The sequence below is a fragment of the Anomalospiza imberbis genome, chromosome 1 (genome assembly GCF_031753505.1).
Source record: "Anomalospiza imberbis isolate Cuckoo-Finch-1a 21T00152 chromosome 1, ASM3175350v1, whole genome shotgun sequence".
NCBI classification, from domain to species: Eukaryota; Metazoa; Chordata; class Aves; order Passeriformes; family Viduidae; genus Anomalospiza; species Anomalospiza imberbis.
In genome coordinates, this window is record NC_089681.1 from 44,936,462 (window position 1) to 44,953,851 (window position 17,390).

Here is a 17,390-nt window from a genome sequence, read left to right on the forward strand (position 1 = left end):
GCAAACTGTAAAGCATCCAAACATAATTAGATATTTCTACAAGCAGCTCCATAATTATGACCAGCAGTGAAAAAAAAATCAATCATCCCACAGTCATACAGAACTAAAAGTCACAAACACAGTGAAAAGAGATGAGTTGACAGAATTCTGTATTTTCAACTACTGACAACTGTTTTATACTCTGGTGATATATTTCATGAAAATATCTCTAAATTAATTGGTGATCAGCGTAGAGAAATCAGCTGAAGTATTTTATCAACTTGGAAAACAGGGAAGACCATAAAAGGAGTTTTTAAATCTGCCATTTAATAACTAGGTATATTAAACATTCATCACATCAAGCAAAGGTAAAGCAAAGTTCAAACTGACAGCACTGAAGTAGGGAAGGATCTGAAAAACAAGCTGCACACCCATAATGGGACTGGAGCAACCATGCTAGTTTCTATTTGCTATCCCTTATAAAGTTTATATACTGGAATTGTGTTTGTAGCCCTGTACCACACCACAGGATGAAATCTGCGTAATACCTGGGATTATGCTATCACACCACATTAGAGAGATGGCTACAAACTGCAGTGAGTGTTCCACACCTTGGACTTAGTTGTTCCATCAAAATCTTCTGTGTCTTATTTGTTTCATTCACAGCAAACATTTAAATGGTCTAAATACTTTTGCACAGACTTTCTCTCTCAGCTTCATCCCCTTATGTGTGTGTTTGATATGTGATATGTAATACCAGAGAGTCAGAGTAACATTTTTTTTCTCTGTAGTATTACAGCTTCCATCTCTTATTTAAGGCTCTAAAAATCTTTAACCTCATTTCCCCCCAAAGAGATATTGACTGTAATCTTATGTCCAAACTATCTTTGGGTGTAGTAATATTTCTGTAAATTCCTGGATCCTCTGTTTTTTTTAAGTCACATTTGCCACCTGGCAGCACGCATTCATGAAGGAGACTGCTGTCACCTTAGACTTTTCATATTCATTCAGGCATTTTTTCCTGGCAGGGAGACATTCTGTCATTTTGAAAGGATTACCCTGCATTATAATTCAGTGTCAGCATATCCAAAGCTATAAAACCTTCTAAGTGATGGATCTCTGCAAATCTTCTCTTTTTTTTTCTATTCTATATTGTCACATTGTCAATCAAGACAGTCCAGACTCTTTTGGTAGATAGGAACCTTCTTGCAAGAACCAGAGTTTTGGAAATCTATACACTGGTTGTATGATGGAATATTTTAAGAAATTCACCATGGTAGTGACTGTATGGTTCATTTGGGTTCATAATTTGCTGCTTGAAAAATTATAGTAGAGAGATTAAGTGAGAGACTGTGCTTCTCAAAACCTATAGTTTATAAGTCAGGGATCAAAGCTAATTTGCTATCTTTGACGAACAAAATAGCTACAAGACCAAAATATATAACAATATCAATGACACTGAAAGTACAAAAAAGGTGATGATCAAGGCTTGCATATGTGTCTGAATAAGTTAGCTCTTGGGACATATTCCAGTGAAAGAGGATTATGTCTAAATTTCCCCTGTACACCTCAAGCTTTTTAAATCATGGCTAGTTTTACCTTCCTGTGGCAGTGAGATGTAAATTACATCAGACTGAGTTTCTGAATGCTGTGGCTCACAGGTGCCAGCCGTTTGCCTCACTGATTTGGCAAGTCCCAGGGGCATTCTGTGCTGCAAAACAAGCAACTGGTAGCTGGGCAGTATGTGTCCCGTGAGACCAACCACCACATAATGTATATTTGACCATTGCACACTGTTTTGATCTTACGACCTTTCCCTCGGTGGATTACACCTCTTTCAGAGCTCCCTGCACATGACAAAGGAGAATTACTATCAGAAAGTGACCCTCTTTTCTTTCCCTTTCTATAAATGTAAAGCTCTCCTTGTCCTCATAAGAGGAAGATGTCACTTGTCCATCTTTTGAGAAGATCTTGTGGTATTTGGATTGGGGGAGGGGGGTTGGAGTGAGGAGAAATGGGGACTGAGGGAGGAAAAAAAAAAAGGAAAAAAAATTTGTTCAATGTATCTCAGGAATACCAAGATCAGACTTGGTTCCTGAGTATTTGATCTAAATTATTTTTTGTCCCCTGCAAACGTAAGAGTTTATATAAAACACAAGTAGCCAACAAGACAGAATATTTCTATATTTTACTAAATCATTCTTACGCTTATTTTTCAGAATTAATTTCTTAAGTGGAGGAACATCTCATGTTCTTTTGGTCAACTATTCCCTTTTAGTTATTTGTGTACATAGGACATTAACTCATAATTTTGGAGAAATCTTTTGTTTTGTTTATTTTAATTTCCTGTGTTGCAGAAAATTTAGTTCTGCTTCTATAATTTATTATTGTTAAGCTTAAGCCAAAAAAATATTTATTATCTATCTAATATAAGTTTAAAAGTGAAAAAATACAAATCATTAATTAACACATTCTGTGCTGTAAAAAAAGTCTAGCAAGAATAACATTGCTTTTCTTATTCTGATATTTCTGAGATTGAAAACAATTTTATATGTGAAGAACTTACCTGAAGCTTTTGTTGCTGCTCTTGTTGGGTTTTTCTGAGCTGCTGCTAGGTTATCAGAAAAATCTGACCTTTTTTATTAGACATTGTTAAAAAGTTTTGATTCTGTGTATGCCATATCCCATTAAGGTGATTATCCTATTAACCTAATTAGCTTGGATAATTCTAATGACAGTGTTAGTAAAAAATATTTGAAGATTCAGATAAATTTTTTGAAAAGGTAGAAAATAATTCAATACATCTGAGCTTTTTATGTTTAAAATATATTCTTTATATATATATATATGAATACATATATATATATATGTGCATATATAAATGTATTGAAAATACCCATTTTCTAAACTTATGGGGTTTTTTACTAGCCTCTCACTAGAAACAAAAATATGCTTCCTCCTCTGATTTGCAGAGACAAAAAAGGACCCAAACTTCATAATCCTTTCATTTAACATAGAGTGAGTGTAAAAAAAAATATTGACATGAGGAAAGCTTAGAAAAGAATAAATAATATGGCATGGCATGGCATGGCATACATACTATGGTGTACTCTGTTTGTCCCATAATAACCGGCTGTATACATAACCTTCCTGAGGCAGTGCTATTAAAAAATGGTTCTGTAGTCAGAGTCCTGTACTTAGGTCACCATCCTAAGATTGATTTCAAATTCATTGGCAAGGCTTAGCATTTAAGCCATTTAAAACTACATTTTTTAGATACAGCTTTGATTTTTCAGGTCTTTGCCTCTCAAGATGTGGAAACAGCACTTCCTCATCTCAAAACATCTATATATGTTGTATTGTGTTTTTATAACTTTGGAACAGTTCTGTAATGGTTTGCCCCTTCACCTCCCATTTTCTCCCAATGGTTCCACCCTGAGGTCTCCCGCTCCTCCAAAGCCACCTCTCCCTGGTGCCTTGTCCATCACACAACTCCTAATCCCACCCTCCCAAAATCTTCCACCTTGGGCATTGAGTGAGTGAACGAGGACCAGGGGTCCCTCTCTTAACCTTCCTCCATTGGCTTGTGTTTCTGTCTGTCCTTCTGCCTTCAACTCCCCCAAATTCCCCCATTGGGTGGTGGGTGTCCTTCCCCTTTGTCTCTGCCCCGGTACTTAAGGTGATTACGAAAGCCATGTGAGTCAGTTTTGGCCACCGGGACATGGAATTCAGAGCTCCTCAGAGCCTACAATAAACCTGAGACTTTTCCCTGGCCTTGAGTCGACTCCCTCATTACCTTCTCAGACACCGCCTCTCCTCCATACAAAGCAGACAGCGAAGCGCTCTGTCTTAGCCGCTCCCCGAATCTGCCACGAGAAACAGGGGAGTGTCCCCCGCTGCTGACCGTGCCTCTGCCGGGCAGGCGAAGCCAGGGGGCTTCAGAGGGAGCACAGCGGCATATATATAGGATAATGTTTTACAAGCATAAGTTGTATCCTCCTATAAGTTCCAGTTCAGCTTCTGAAAGCCACTTGCATATCTAACAGTGATGCTGCAGGGTCAGGCTAGGTGTGCCCCCCACATATGTTTGCAGGGATAGACACATATATGTAACAGGGAAAACTCATTAGATGAGAGACATTAATTCACTCACTTCTGTTTTCTTTTCCCTCTAAACAACTCTGTTGTCCTACATGTTAGTCCACACGTAGGAAGCCTATATGGCTTGAGTGGGTATTTTTGGCTGTTAAATCCCATTATTATTAGATTTAGAAGCAGGGCTTATGCTAGGGCTCTTGCAGGCTTTTGTTTGGGGTTTTATTCATTCTTTATCAGAAGATTATGTTCTTTGTTTCCTGTATATTGCCACTTTGATTAATGCCCCCTGATATTCTATATGGTTTAAGAAAAAAGCATCTTGCTACCATCTGGGCCCATAGAAACACAGAGCCAAACATGCAAATTTTTTCATCTGCTTGTACAATGTCTATAAACACCATGCCACTAAAAAGGTTTTCTAATTTTTAGCCTCTTCATCTTCCATGTGAGTGCCAAACTGAGAGCTGTGCTTTACTGCTGCACCGTGGTTAGAGGACCACACTGAAATGCAGCACTGTCAAGGGATGATTTAGTGTATTATAAGGTCAAATGTACATTCGTATTGGATTTTTGTCTTTGCTAAAATATTCTTGAGGTGATAAAAACTGGCTTGACCTGAGTAATTCTATGCCTCCTTCAGATAATTTTGAAGTTGTATCACTGTTGAGCAGATTTCCATTAGATATTACTCTTTGTGAAAGTCTCAATTATATTTCAGCAGGTTTATTTCTTGAATAGCCTACATTTCCTTTACATTAGATAGGTTAAATTTTTAATAGAAATGTCAGATACCGTAAAACTGAAATTACTGAATCCATCAGAGAGATTTCATGAGTCTTTGTAAAAACTGATTGCTCCAGGATTTTACTTTTGTTTCTAAACACAGGATCTGGTGTGAATTTCACTTCTATGGACATCAACCCTTTCCAATCTGATCATGTTTGGTAGATGTTAACATCTGTTGCAGTGTTGTTTTTTGAATACTAACTACTAAGATTAAAATTAATCACATTCAAAATAAAATTACTTGAAAATATGCTAAATATGTTTGCAGCTGACTATTTTTTTTCCGGAAAATAATTTGAAAATAGCAGATTTCAATTGTTTACCAGTTCTTCAAAAAACAGATTTACTGAATATGTCTTAAATGTATAGACTGAATAGCCACTATGCAGCTGAACAAAACATTCAGTGCATCTCACCATGATCCCAAGGTCTGGATATTTCAAATAAATATGTTTTTTTTTTTTATGGAATATTTTATCTTATGAAAAATGCAGGCATTAAAAAAATTGTTAAAATAGAAAATTTGCAGCACATTGGAAATGTAAAATACATTAAATTAGGCAGAAGGGAACAATACTCTTGAGAAAAAGACCCATTCAGTTCCAAGTCATACTCATCTTCATGCCTTCTAAAATTCAATTTTTAGTAATTTTCAAGAATCATCTGACTGAAATGGTGCACCTGTTTTTGAGGGTATTCAGATCTAGGGTCTGGTGAGTAACCTCTGAGAATAAACTCCATAGCCGCTCTGAAGAATGAAGAATTCTTATACCATGCTAGGGAGAAGATTTGATTTCTGAGCTGTATTCAATTTTTTTACTACCATGAGTGTAATTGAATATATAAATTAGCCTTGTATAATTTAATGCTCATGAAAAATTGTAGAGGTATTTTGCATCAATTACAAATGAACTGATTCTTTGATTCACATTGTTAAATAAAATACAACAAATTATTATTAGTCATAGGTTGAAAAAGAGGCCTTGGCTTGGTATGTGCAAACTGAAACTTCAGTAAAAGTCCAGAGGTGTCTTATTAATTCTCCTTACCCTGATTATGAATTCAGTATAGAGAAAGTCTGAGAAGAGATATTGCTACTTCATACAGACTAGAGAAGCATTTTGAATCCTGTTGCATCCTGGGTTTGGGTTCAAATTATGGGTTTTTTCTTTGTTAGTTTTCCAGATCTCTGTACCATCATGCATCCCCCGGGTTTTCCCCTTTTGCAGTTTCCGTGCCCGTCTCCCCGTTCTCGCGGTCCCACTCACCCCAAAGCCCCATGTCCGCCCCTGCCGTGTTCCCATTGGTTGCTGTAGTACACGTCATCAGCACGATGTCTGTACCCATTGGGCGGGAGGGCTCCCTGTCCACCCTGTCCCTCCCCTATTTCATCCCACTCCTCGGCATGCTCGAGGCCATTTGCGTCCGTGCGAAGCTGGGAGCGGGCTGCAGCTTTTCCACCGCCGCTCTCGCAGCCAATAAAGCATCCAGCCACCACGCGGACGGATTTGGATGAATTCCCTGCCTCTTTGTTTCTTCCTTCGCACCGACGGAGAAGCACGGCCAACAGGCCACCCCGGAGCGTGGCAGCAAAAGCGCCTGGGAACTGCGGCAAACCCCGGCCCCGACGAAAACCTGAGACGCCCAAGCCGGGCGCTGGAGAGCTGACCGGGGCCAAAAAAAGTAACGCGAAGCTGCGGGAGGCACCCAACATCAGGCCCACGGCCAGCGCAAGGCTGCGGAGCAGGCAGAGAGTCACCACAGAGCACTCGGAAGCCACGCAGAGAGAGCGCCGCCACCGCAAAGCTGTGCCGCCGACCAGCGAGCGCCGCTGCCGAGACGAGGGAGCGCAATCCATGCAGAAAACCGCTGCCGCCACCGCGGGGTTGCGGTCCACGACGGAAAAGTGCTCCGTGACGGACTGAAAATGGGAGCAAGAGTCCCCCAGAAGTAAGTCAGTGACGTCTCCGCCACCCACAGGAAAACACGCTGTGTTTTCCTGAGTGGGACTGGAAGCGCAACCATTCACGGCTACGGAAAGCCGAAGAATGGACGCTTCCCAGGAAAGAAGACCCTGGTAGCAGCTTTTATTTGCAAAGATTACAGTTTGGTGAGAGATTAGCTGTGGGGGTACCCGGCTGATACTTCACGTGGGTGGGCTCTGCCACCTTTCCGGGGGTACGGAGCATGCAGCGCGCGGCGTGTACGGCGGGCCGCCGGGGTCTTTTGCGTTTTTTGCTTTTTTTTTTTTTTTTTGCTTTTTCTGCCCCAGGGGTGAGGCTGTGGGTAGAAATAGCATGGGGAACACGCTATCTACCCAACAAAGGGAATTCTATAACCAAATTAAGGGGATTTTATCGGTAAAACGTCCCTACCCCAAAAATTCAGTCAAGCAGTTTGTACGATGGCTCTGCTTTTCCTTTCCACGTGTAACCGCGGAGGATGCTCACAGAACAGAGTTCTGGGAGCAAGTAGGAGCCAGGTTAGCAGAGGGAATCGACAGGGATCCCTCTGTGAAAGATTGCTTCCCAAAGCTCCATTTGCTGATCTCGGAGGTTGTAAAAGCGGGGTCCGCGCGAGAAGCGGGCAGGGAAAGGAAAGAGCCATCTGGCAAAACTGTTGTTTCCCCTGAACCCATTTCCCCATCCTCTCCTACCCCTTTTTCCCCTAACCCGGGTGGGCAGAGGGGAGTACTCCGCCACTCTGAGGCGCAGGGCAGCTCCACAGACGTGGACCATGCTCCTGGCTCCCCCGAGCCATCCCAGCACCCTGCCTTAGCAGAATTAGCTACTCCGCTGAGGAACTGACCCCAAACCCCTTTTCCAATCCCTTTTTCCCGGTTAGAAATCCTAGTTCTGGTGCTACCCCGCGCTGCTCTGCTCCCCTGAATCCCTTTCTTTGTCCTCCTGAGGAAGCCGCAGCCATGTGGCTAGGGTCTCTGTATCCTCAAGATGGAGGGCGGCCACGTGGAGGGGTTTCTTCTTCCCATAATCTCTTTGTCCCCTTTGTTCCCTGTATCCCCACTTTTGACCCTACCCCCTCCTGCTTCCCTGTGGGTGTGGGCACCACCCACTCCAGGCATCGGGTTGCCACCCCTTCCCCTGTTCCCCCTCGGGTGGGCGTTCCCTTCTTCCATGTCCTGCCTGCCACAACATCAGCCCCACCCTCGCCCGACAGGTAGGGCTCTGTCACCTCCGCCCCGCTGTCCCAGGGAGAAGATTCTCCCCACCCTGTCCACCCTGTCCCTCATAACCCGCCCCCACGTCCTCCAGCTCCTCGGATACCCGGGGTGGGGGGGGGGAGAGGGGAGGAGAGGGGAGGGGAGGGGATGGGGTCCAATCCATGAAGTCGAGCAGTCGCTCCGCACTCCAGCCTCCTATGCCAGGGGAGGGGAAAACCCTACATGGACACCCCTTCCCTATGAATCCATAAAAGAGGTCTGCAAAACATCACGTGATTTTGGACAAAAAAGCTCCTTTTTTAAAGGCATCTTAAAATCGACTTTAATGTCTAGAACTGTAGTGCCAGCAGACCTTATGCGTCTGTTTAGCTGCCTGCTTCTCCCATCAGAATACAGCCTGTGGGAAAGGAGATGGAAGAAACTGGCAGCAGACCTGCTTCCCAAAATCCGAGAAGGGCCTTACAGCCTGGATTTCGCGGTGGGTGAAAGAGAATGGAGTGAGTGGCAACTTCAAGCTCGGGGAATTCCAACGGCCGTGCTGGACATGTGCAGGGGTACAGCAGAGCGTGCGTTCCTGCGCATGCCCACCAAGGACCCGATGGTTCCCTATGCAGCAATTAAACAAGGTGTCGCAGAGCCTTTTGTAGATTTCGTAGACCGGGTCCGGGCAGCAGTCGAGAGATGGGTGGAGAGATCTGAACACCGAGACAGACTAGTCCTAGAAGTGGTGCACATGAACGCCAACACCATGTGCAAAAGAATCATCCTGTCATTGCTGGCCTCACCAGCACCGACCCTCGACCAGATCATCGAGGAGTGCACCCTGAAATCGCACCTGATAGAGGAGGAGGCCCCAAAGAGACCTAAAGACAAGCTGGTCACATCTGCTGCTGCTCCTCCAAGGAACTCAGCTCCGAAGCGACTTCCATCCACACGCTGGTACTTCCACTGCCATCAGGAGGGACATTTTCAGGATCGCTGCCCCCTTCTAAGGACTATACCACGCGGGGCTGCAGGAGGAGGGAGGGGGGACGGGAACCCCAAAATCCCAAAAAACTAGGAAAGGAACATGCACTTGCCTCGCGTGCTGATAAAAATGAGGCAAGTTGTGGTGCTGCAAGAGGAGCCGCGATACACCATCTAGTCCCATCTGTAAGCAGCTGCCTCTCAACTACTGACATCGGGGAGCCTTATCGGCTCCGACTCACCAATACTGTCCACTTTTGTTCCCAGGACTGGCATTTCTTCATAGCAGATGCAGATCTTCTATCACACATCTGCCACTGTGAAACCAGGAGGAAGGAGGACCTTCTGAACTGCAGGTACCTCATAGTCGGAGACACAAAAAGCACCCCACTGGAGATAGAGGTTCCTCCGGTAATTTCCACCCTTAATCCAAGGCTCTTCTATCTTGTGGCACGCTGTGTCCATCCCCCCCGCTTCCTGCCTAAGGGCCAGGTTATTGCACAGGCAATTCCTATTCCTCGTGCTCTGTGTAATGACCTGGAACTCTCAGTCTTTTATGCTGGGAAGTTGGGAGAGGAAAAACCCCTTGTATGGTGTAAACTCAAGTGCGAGGGGCATTTTGCGTACCTTCAGGGGATCTTGGACACAGGGGCAGACGTGACGGTCATCCCACCACATAAGTGGCCGTCACACTGGGAGCTGCAAAGCGTGGCCACGCCAGTCTTAGGACTAGGCGGGCCCCAGCCAGCAAAGCAATCAAAAAATATTATCCAAATTAAGGGTTCAAACGGACTGCTAGCCTCAGTATGTCTGTTCGTGATCGATTGTAAATTTACACTATGGGGGAGAGACGCCATGTCCCAGTGGGGAGCCAAATTGGAATTTCCGGCCCCCCAACATTTTTAGGTGCGGCCACTGAGGAGCGCCCCACACAGAAATTAACATGGCTTACAGATAAGCCTGTCTGGGTGGAGCAGTGGCCACTAAGTAAACAAAAACTACAGGCGCTCACAAAACTAGTGGAGGAGGAATTGTCAAAGGGACATATAGTCGAAACTAACAGCCCCTGGAACTCTCCCGTGTTTGTAATTAAAAAACCAGGGAAGGACAGGTGGCGACTCCTCCATGATCTAAGGAAAATTAATGAAGCCATAGAAAATCTGGGCTCTTTCCAAGCGGGTATGCCATCTCCATCTATGCTACCCCAAAATTATAATTTGGCTGTAATTGACATTACGGATTGCTTCTTTCAAATCCCGCTCCATCCAGATGATGCTCCCCGTTTTGCCTTCTCTGTACCCTCCATCAACAGAGAAGCCCCTATGAAGCGCTACCACTGGACAATACTACCTCAGGGGCTTAAATGTTCCCCCACTATATGCCAGTGGTATGTTGCCAGGGTTCTGTCCCCAATGCATGCCAAGTGGACATCCTGTATTTTCTATCATTACATGGATGACGTGCTAATTTGTGCCCCTGACGGCAAGGTCCTACAAGCAGCTCTGGAGGACACTGTTAGGGGCTTGTTGGTGGCTGGAGTCGAACTACAAAAAGAGAAGGTACAGTTACTGCCACCCTGGAAGTACCTGGGCCTAGAAATTAATAACCGAACAATTAGGCCTCAACAAATTCAGATAAGTAACAACCCCAAGATGCTGAATGACATCTAGCGCTTGTGCGGATTGCTAAATTGGATCAGGCCATGGCTGGGACTCACCACGAGGGAACTATCCCCTCTTTTTGACTTGTTAGCAGAAAGGGAAGGGGATGAGTGTTTAAGTTCCCCAAGAGTCCTGACCTGGGAGGCCAGAGCCGCACTCGAGAAGGTCCAAACCACCATCACGAGCAGGCAAGCCCATCGCTGTCAACCAGGGCTGCCTTTCCACTTCATCATCTTAGGTGAGTTACCCCATTTATACGGTATAATATTCCAGTGGGACAAGGGCCAACAGGACCCCCTCTTGATAATAGAGTGGGTGTTCCTTGGCCACAGACAGTCCAAAAGTATCACCAGGCCACAAGAACTGATGGCGCAGCTCATAATACAGGCCAGGGCTCGTCTACAAGTACTAGCGGGTTGTGACTTCACATGTATCCACCTCCCCATCAAAACATCCATGGGGAAAATGACCAAGGAGACCTTTGAACACCTTCTCAGACGAAATGAAAATTTGCAGTTTGCTCTAGAAAGCTTCTCAGGCCAAATTCAAATTGGGCATCCTGGCCATCATCTGTTCAATACAGAATTCAAATTGTTGCCAAAAGAATTGCAAAGTAAAAAGCCACTCAAAGCACTGACAGTGTTCACAGATGGGTCAGGGAAGTCCCACAAGTCAGTAGTGACTTGGAAAGACCCAGAGACTCAGTTATGGGAATCAGATGTTATGGTGGAGGAAGGTTCCCCACAAGTGGCTGAGTTGGATGCTGTCGTGAGGGCTTTTAAAAAATTCGATCAACCTTTTAATCTAGTCACAGATTTGGCATATGTGGCAGGAGCAGTGTCTAGACCTGAACATGCAATTGCAAAAGAGGTCCCAAATTAAGTCATCTTCAGGTTGCTCATAGAATTAGTACACCTGGTTTCTAACCGTGAGCATCCCTTTTATGTGGTACATGTGAGATCACACAAGGATCTCCCAGGCTTTATTTCTGAAGGGAACCGCAGAGCAGATGCCTTGGCAGCCCCAGTACAGCTGGGAGGCCAGCCAAACATAGTCGAGCAGGCCAGGCTCAGCCATCAGCAGTTCCATCAAAATGCCCCAGGTCTGGTATGCCAGTTCCATCTGCGGCGTGACCAAGCCAGGGAAATTGTGGCCTCATGCCCCAACTGTCAGGAGGCAGCTTTACCAACACTGACAGCAGGTGTGAATCCCAGAGGTCTCCGCAGTTGTGAGGTATGGCAGGTGGACGTCACCAAAGTCCCCGAATTTGGGAAACTCAAGGATGTCCATGTAACCGTGGACACCTTCTTGGGAGCAGGTTTTGCCTCAGCCAACATAAGGGAAAGGGCCACAGACATGAGAAAACACCTCATACACGCCTTTGCTACTTTGGGGGTCCTAGCCACAATAAAAACTGATAATGGTCCAGCATATACTTCCAGGGTGCTCAGTAACTTCCTGTAGGAATGGGGGGTCCAACATAAAACCGGGATTCCTCACTCCCCCACCGGCCAGGCCATAATAAAGAGGACTCACCAGACGCTGAAACAGGTCCTCCGGAAGCAGCGGGGAGATGTGCGAGTGCTGTCTCCGCACGAGAGGCTCTGCAAGGCATTGTTTACCATCAATTTCCTAAACTGCTCTTTTGACAGGCAAGAACCGCCAGCCCTGAGACATTTCAAACAACATCAGGAGCTCCAGCCAGAGGAGAGGCCTCCAGTATTAGTGAGGGATCCGGACTCTAAAGAAATCCAGGGTCCATTCCCACTCTTGACTTGGGGACGGGGATATGCCTGCGTATCCACGCCCTCAGGAGTCAAGTGGATCCCCAGGAGTCATGTTAAACCTTACATTCCAGGACAGTCAGTGAGTCGGAGCGATACAGTGCCAGTGGATGCAACCAATGATCCCACCAACCAAGGGGTTCCATCCAATTGCAGGTGCCGCAGAAAAGGGAGAGACTCAGCATCTCCTTAAAAAGCACTTTTCCCACATCTATGTCAGCCCGTATATGTCTCCAGCCCGTGTTTATAATAAATTTGTTGTCCCAGTTCCCCTATCCCCAAACACCCAGGAAAAAAGCAGCTCCAGTACCATCCCCAGGCCCTCTCCATCTACAAAGCAGTCACAGAAGCAGAAGAAGCTAAGAGAAGAGGCCACTGCGCAAGAATCCAAACAGAAACAACTGTCTTTTTTATATTATTTAAAGCGGGGAATTGTTGCATCCTGGGTTTGGGTTCAAATTATGGGTTTTTTCTTTGTTAGTTTTCCAGATCTCTGTACCATCATGCATCCCCCGGGTTTTCCCCTACTCCTGCAGTTTCTGTGCCCATCTCCCCGTTCTCGCGGTCCCACTCACCCCAAAGCCCCGTGTCCGCCCCTGCCGTGTTCCCATTGGTTGCTGTAGTACACGTCATCAGCACGATGTCTGTACCCATTGGGCGGGAGGGCTCCCTGTCCACCCTGTCCCTCCCCTATTTCATCCCACTCCTCAGCATGCTCGAGGCCATTTACGTCCGTGTGAAGCTGGGAGCGGGCTGCAGCTTTTCCACCGCAGCTCTCGCAGCCAATAAAGCATCCAGCCACCATGCGGACGGATTTGGATGAATTCCCTGCCTCTTTGTTTCTTCCCTCGTGCCGACGGCAAAGCGCAGCCAACAGCCCACCCCGGAGCGCAGCAGCAAAAGCGCCTGGGAACTGCGGTGAGCCCTGGCCCCGACGAAAACCTGAGACGCCCAAGCCGGGCACTCGAGAGCTGACCGGGGCCGAGAAAAGTAATGCAAAGCCGCGAATCCTTCAGACAGAAAGTATTCATCTAGCATTTAATGTATAAAAGAGAGTAAAGAGGAAAGTAACCTTAGAAAACAACCACTTCACACTTTTTATTTCTATCTGTTAGTTTAGTGAGTTTAATATTGACCTTTACTGATCAGTGGAAACTCTTGCAGGCATCATAATGGAAATGCTTGCCCAAGAAGCACTAATGGCAAATATGATGCATCGTAAACTGAGATTTGTTTCTGAAAACTGTGCCTGTGAGATGGTTACTGACACTCAGTTTCTTCCTACCACCAATTTCTGCCCAGCTCTGTGAAAAGTCTGGAGAGAGTACTTTTGAACACATCTCCTGAGAGGGGTTAGCTTGAATTACCTGTAATTTGTAACTCCTGTAAAAATTCCCCAAGGAATTAGACATTTATAAATCGAAGGAAGTACCCATAATTAAATCAGATATAAAAAAAAAGAAAATACCTGGAATAGCCAAAAAATATCTTGCAGCAGTTGGTTTCTAAAGTCATTTAGGAAAAAACTCTTGCTCAATTGCATATCTTAGTTGCACTCCTTGAATTTTCTTTTTTTATATTGCTTCCTGATGGGAGGGAAAAGGATAGATCTATTAAAAAATCCTCCATAAATCCCACTTTTTCTGGTGGGAAAATTCCACTGCTAAAAACATCATCTTCTACGTTTACCCTGAAAATGTATAAATAATTAGTAACCTGTGGTGAGAAAAATAGATGAAACCCTGCCTAGTAGTGTTTCCTGGTACCAAAAAACTGTGTATTGTAGATTTTATGTTTCTGTTCCTCAAGTTGTGAACGAGGAAACAAGGAATTTTTATTTTCTGCAGTAGATATTTTCCTGTGGGTTTCCCCAGGGTGCTTTATGGCTCTGCATGAATCCCACTTATGGTTCAATTGATTCCAGAGGAGGTAATATAACAACAAATGCTCTGAAATAAAAAGAAGTATACATTTAACATTTAATGCTACAGAGTAATATAGTCAGGACTTAATACAAAATGGTGCCCATTTCACTCTCACAGAGTTTCGATTAAATTTCTTTTTGGGTCTATGTTAATGCCAGGTTGGTGGTAGCTGAATAGTGTTGGATTTATTTTCATGGTGCTTTGTCTGTGGAGGTGTGATAAGTGTAACAGAAACTTTGACCAACTTTTCATTATAGGAAGAATAAGCTCATCCATCAGTGCCAAGATCAGGAAGTTGTTGTCATACATCAAATGTCATTTAGCACATGCATGTCATTCCCAGCAATCAATTATTATAATATTTATTTTAAATGGTATAGGTTAGAACCAAAAAAGTGAGACATCCATCTTTATCAGTTACATACATTAAATCCTAACAGTGTTAACTGCAAATTTGGTGGTACAGCCAGGCACACTCTAAATTTTTTACGAATAATAATTTTTAATTTCATTTAGACACATCCCAATTTATCTTCATACTCCATGTCTTAGAATTCAATAAATCCTTGCTTTATGAAATCAGTCATGAAACTCTTTTCTGAATAACCCATAATAACAGCAAGCTGTTGTTAAACAAGGAGTGACTGTATTAGATTGCTATAACAGCTAAGGCACAAGTTGAAAAAAAATGCTTAAATAGGTATTAATTTTCCTACCCCCTCTGCACTGCTGCACAGGCTAGGCTTTGTGTCTCCCTCATCTCTGTGCTCCTTGCTGAAATGACAGCTTGTATAATGGAAACTTGCAAGAAAACAACAACAAAAGAAAACATCTCTAATACAAGCTGAAATTTTCTTATCAATTAATTTTCATTTTATAGTCATAGTTTCTCCCCAACCAGCCCTAATCCACACATTTTCCTCTCTTTTCATTTCCCTCACATTTCCATCCACTCTTCTCTCACATGGTTTGTCCTTCTTTGGCTTGTGGTAATCTTGAAATTTAATGTCAAGGAGCCTGCTGCTAGCTTTGATGTTAATAATTTGCCCAAACTGACAACAGATATAATCACTTTTTAAGTGTTATCAAGAACAGCTGCTATGAAAATAATTCAGTGTGTGACATGGGGGTGGGGAGAAAGGGTGGCTGGTAGAAAGAGAGGGTTGGATTATTATACATGCACAACATCCAAATAGAGGATAAAGTGGAAGATTCTCTGTCCTGCATTTCTGCACTAAAATATACCTAGAAAAGAAGTAGCTATCATGATACTGAGAAAACTGATAACACACAAATTTAAGAAACGAAAGCTCAGAATTCTGAAACAGTCATAGAAAAACAGAAAGGACAAAAAAAAAAAAAAAGCCATGTCAGCAGGTCCACTGAAGCCAGAATTTAAACTATCTAAAGAAGAGGGCAATCAGTTTAAAAGAATTCAAATGAAAGCTGTAATTCTTTATATAGTATGCTCCTTTAATTTTTTTCTTACATAGTGGAGAAGGATGGATGTGTGGGTATGTGCATGTATGCACATGTACATCTGGTGAGTACAAATGATATTCAACAGAGCAATTGTGGAGCCTTATACCCCCATGCTGTGTCTGTTAAAGGTGTTCCTCACTACAGGGAAGCTGGGAGAGCTTTTCCAATTCCCACATTCAGAAGCAAGAGAAATGAGAATTGGCAGAAAAACAGCCACCTTCCAGAGGTGTCTTACCCTGCAGGGCACACTGGAGTCGAAGCCAAAACCAAAAAAAGGAAATATCCATCACCAGGTTTAGAAGACCGCATCCCCCTCAGTGTTGGCCCTTTTAAGGAGCTGATGTTTGACAGATGGAGAGGACAAAATCCAGTCTCTGTTTACTCCCAGCACTGAATTCCTATTTATCTTTTTGTGATGATATTTCCCAGGACTACGAGATCTTTTCTGAACCCAAATCATCCCCTTTGGTTGTGTGAAAGGGTGTCAAGTCCACTGGAAAGAAGGAAAGAGACAAATTAATGTGAGGGAATTTCCCTCCCTGCTCCTTCCCTTGGGGGAGAATGAAGAGGCCAGGCAAAGCCCAAAAACATTTTATAGCCCCACATTACTCTTCACTCAAGCAGTACATGGAAGACTTAGGCAAGGCTTCAAATATTACATAACAGCATTTGGCAGAGACCTCTATTAGAGGTCCCAGAAAAGCGGTAAGCAGGGGAATTTGCAGACAAATCTAACATGAAACATTAAGATTCAGAAGACCTTTCCAAAAAGCCTGAAATTTACTGAGAACTAGTTAGAAAAGCTAACTTTGCCAGCATGTTGAAGTCAGGGTTGCAATCCCACAGTGCAGTACATCCTTACACTTCTGTCAGTAATTTGGAAAGTTACATTTGACATTTTAACCTACATTCAAATGCACAAGTTCAGCTTTTTGGGGTTTAACAAGCGCTGAGGAACACAATTCTCTTGGGAGCCATCAAATTCTGTCCTGGATTGTAATATCCATTAAGTGATTACTGCAGAGAGTAGGACATTTTGAGTAGCTGGGGCAGCATCCACCTGTGATCTGGGCCTTTTCCAACTCTAGCAAGAAGCAGGTTAGACCAGAAGAGATCTTATAATGACATAATAATAATTAAAGAGAAAAAAAGACTATATAGAAAAGGAAACTATAAACTGGCAGCAGTTCTGATCTCCTGATTGTTCTAGTTTTTTGACCTTTTGCCCTTCTCATTTAAGATCACCAAGAAAAGCATAATAAGTACTAAATACTTTAATGCGACAATTTAATTCTACCTGCAGTTACCTGAAAATACATGAGAAAAAGAAAGCTTTTACAAATCATGAAGAATATTTCTGTATTTATTGAGTTCTAGTAAAATAAGTTGCAAAGAGGTGCAAAGAGGTTCAAGTACCAATGCACGGCTGTTGTCCATGTTTAATTAGCAGGTCATCTATTCTTGCTCTTTAAAATAATTTGATTCACCTTTCTCAGGCTACCAACTGTTCCTGTGTCATCTTATTTCT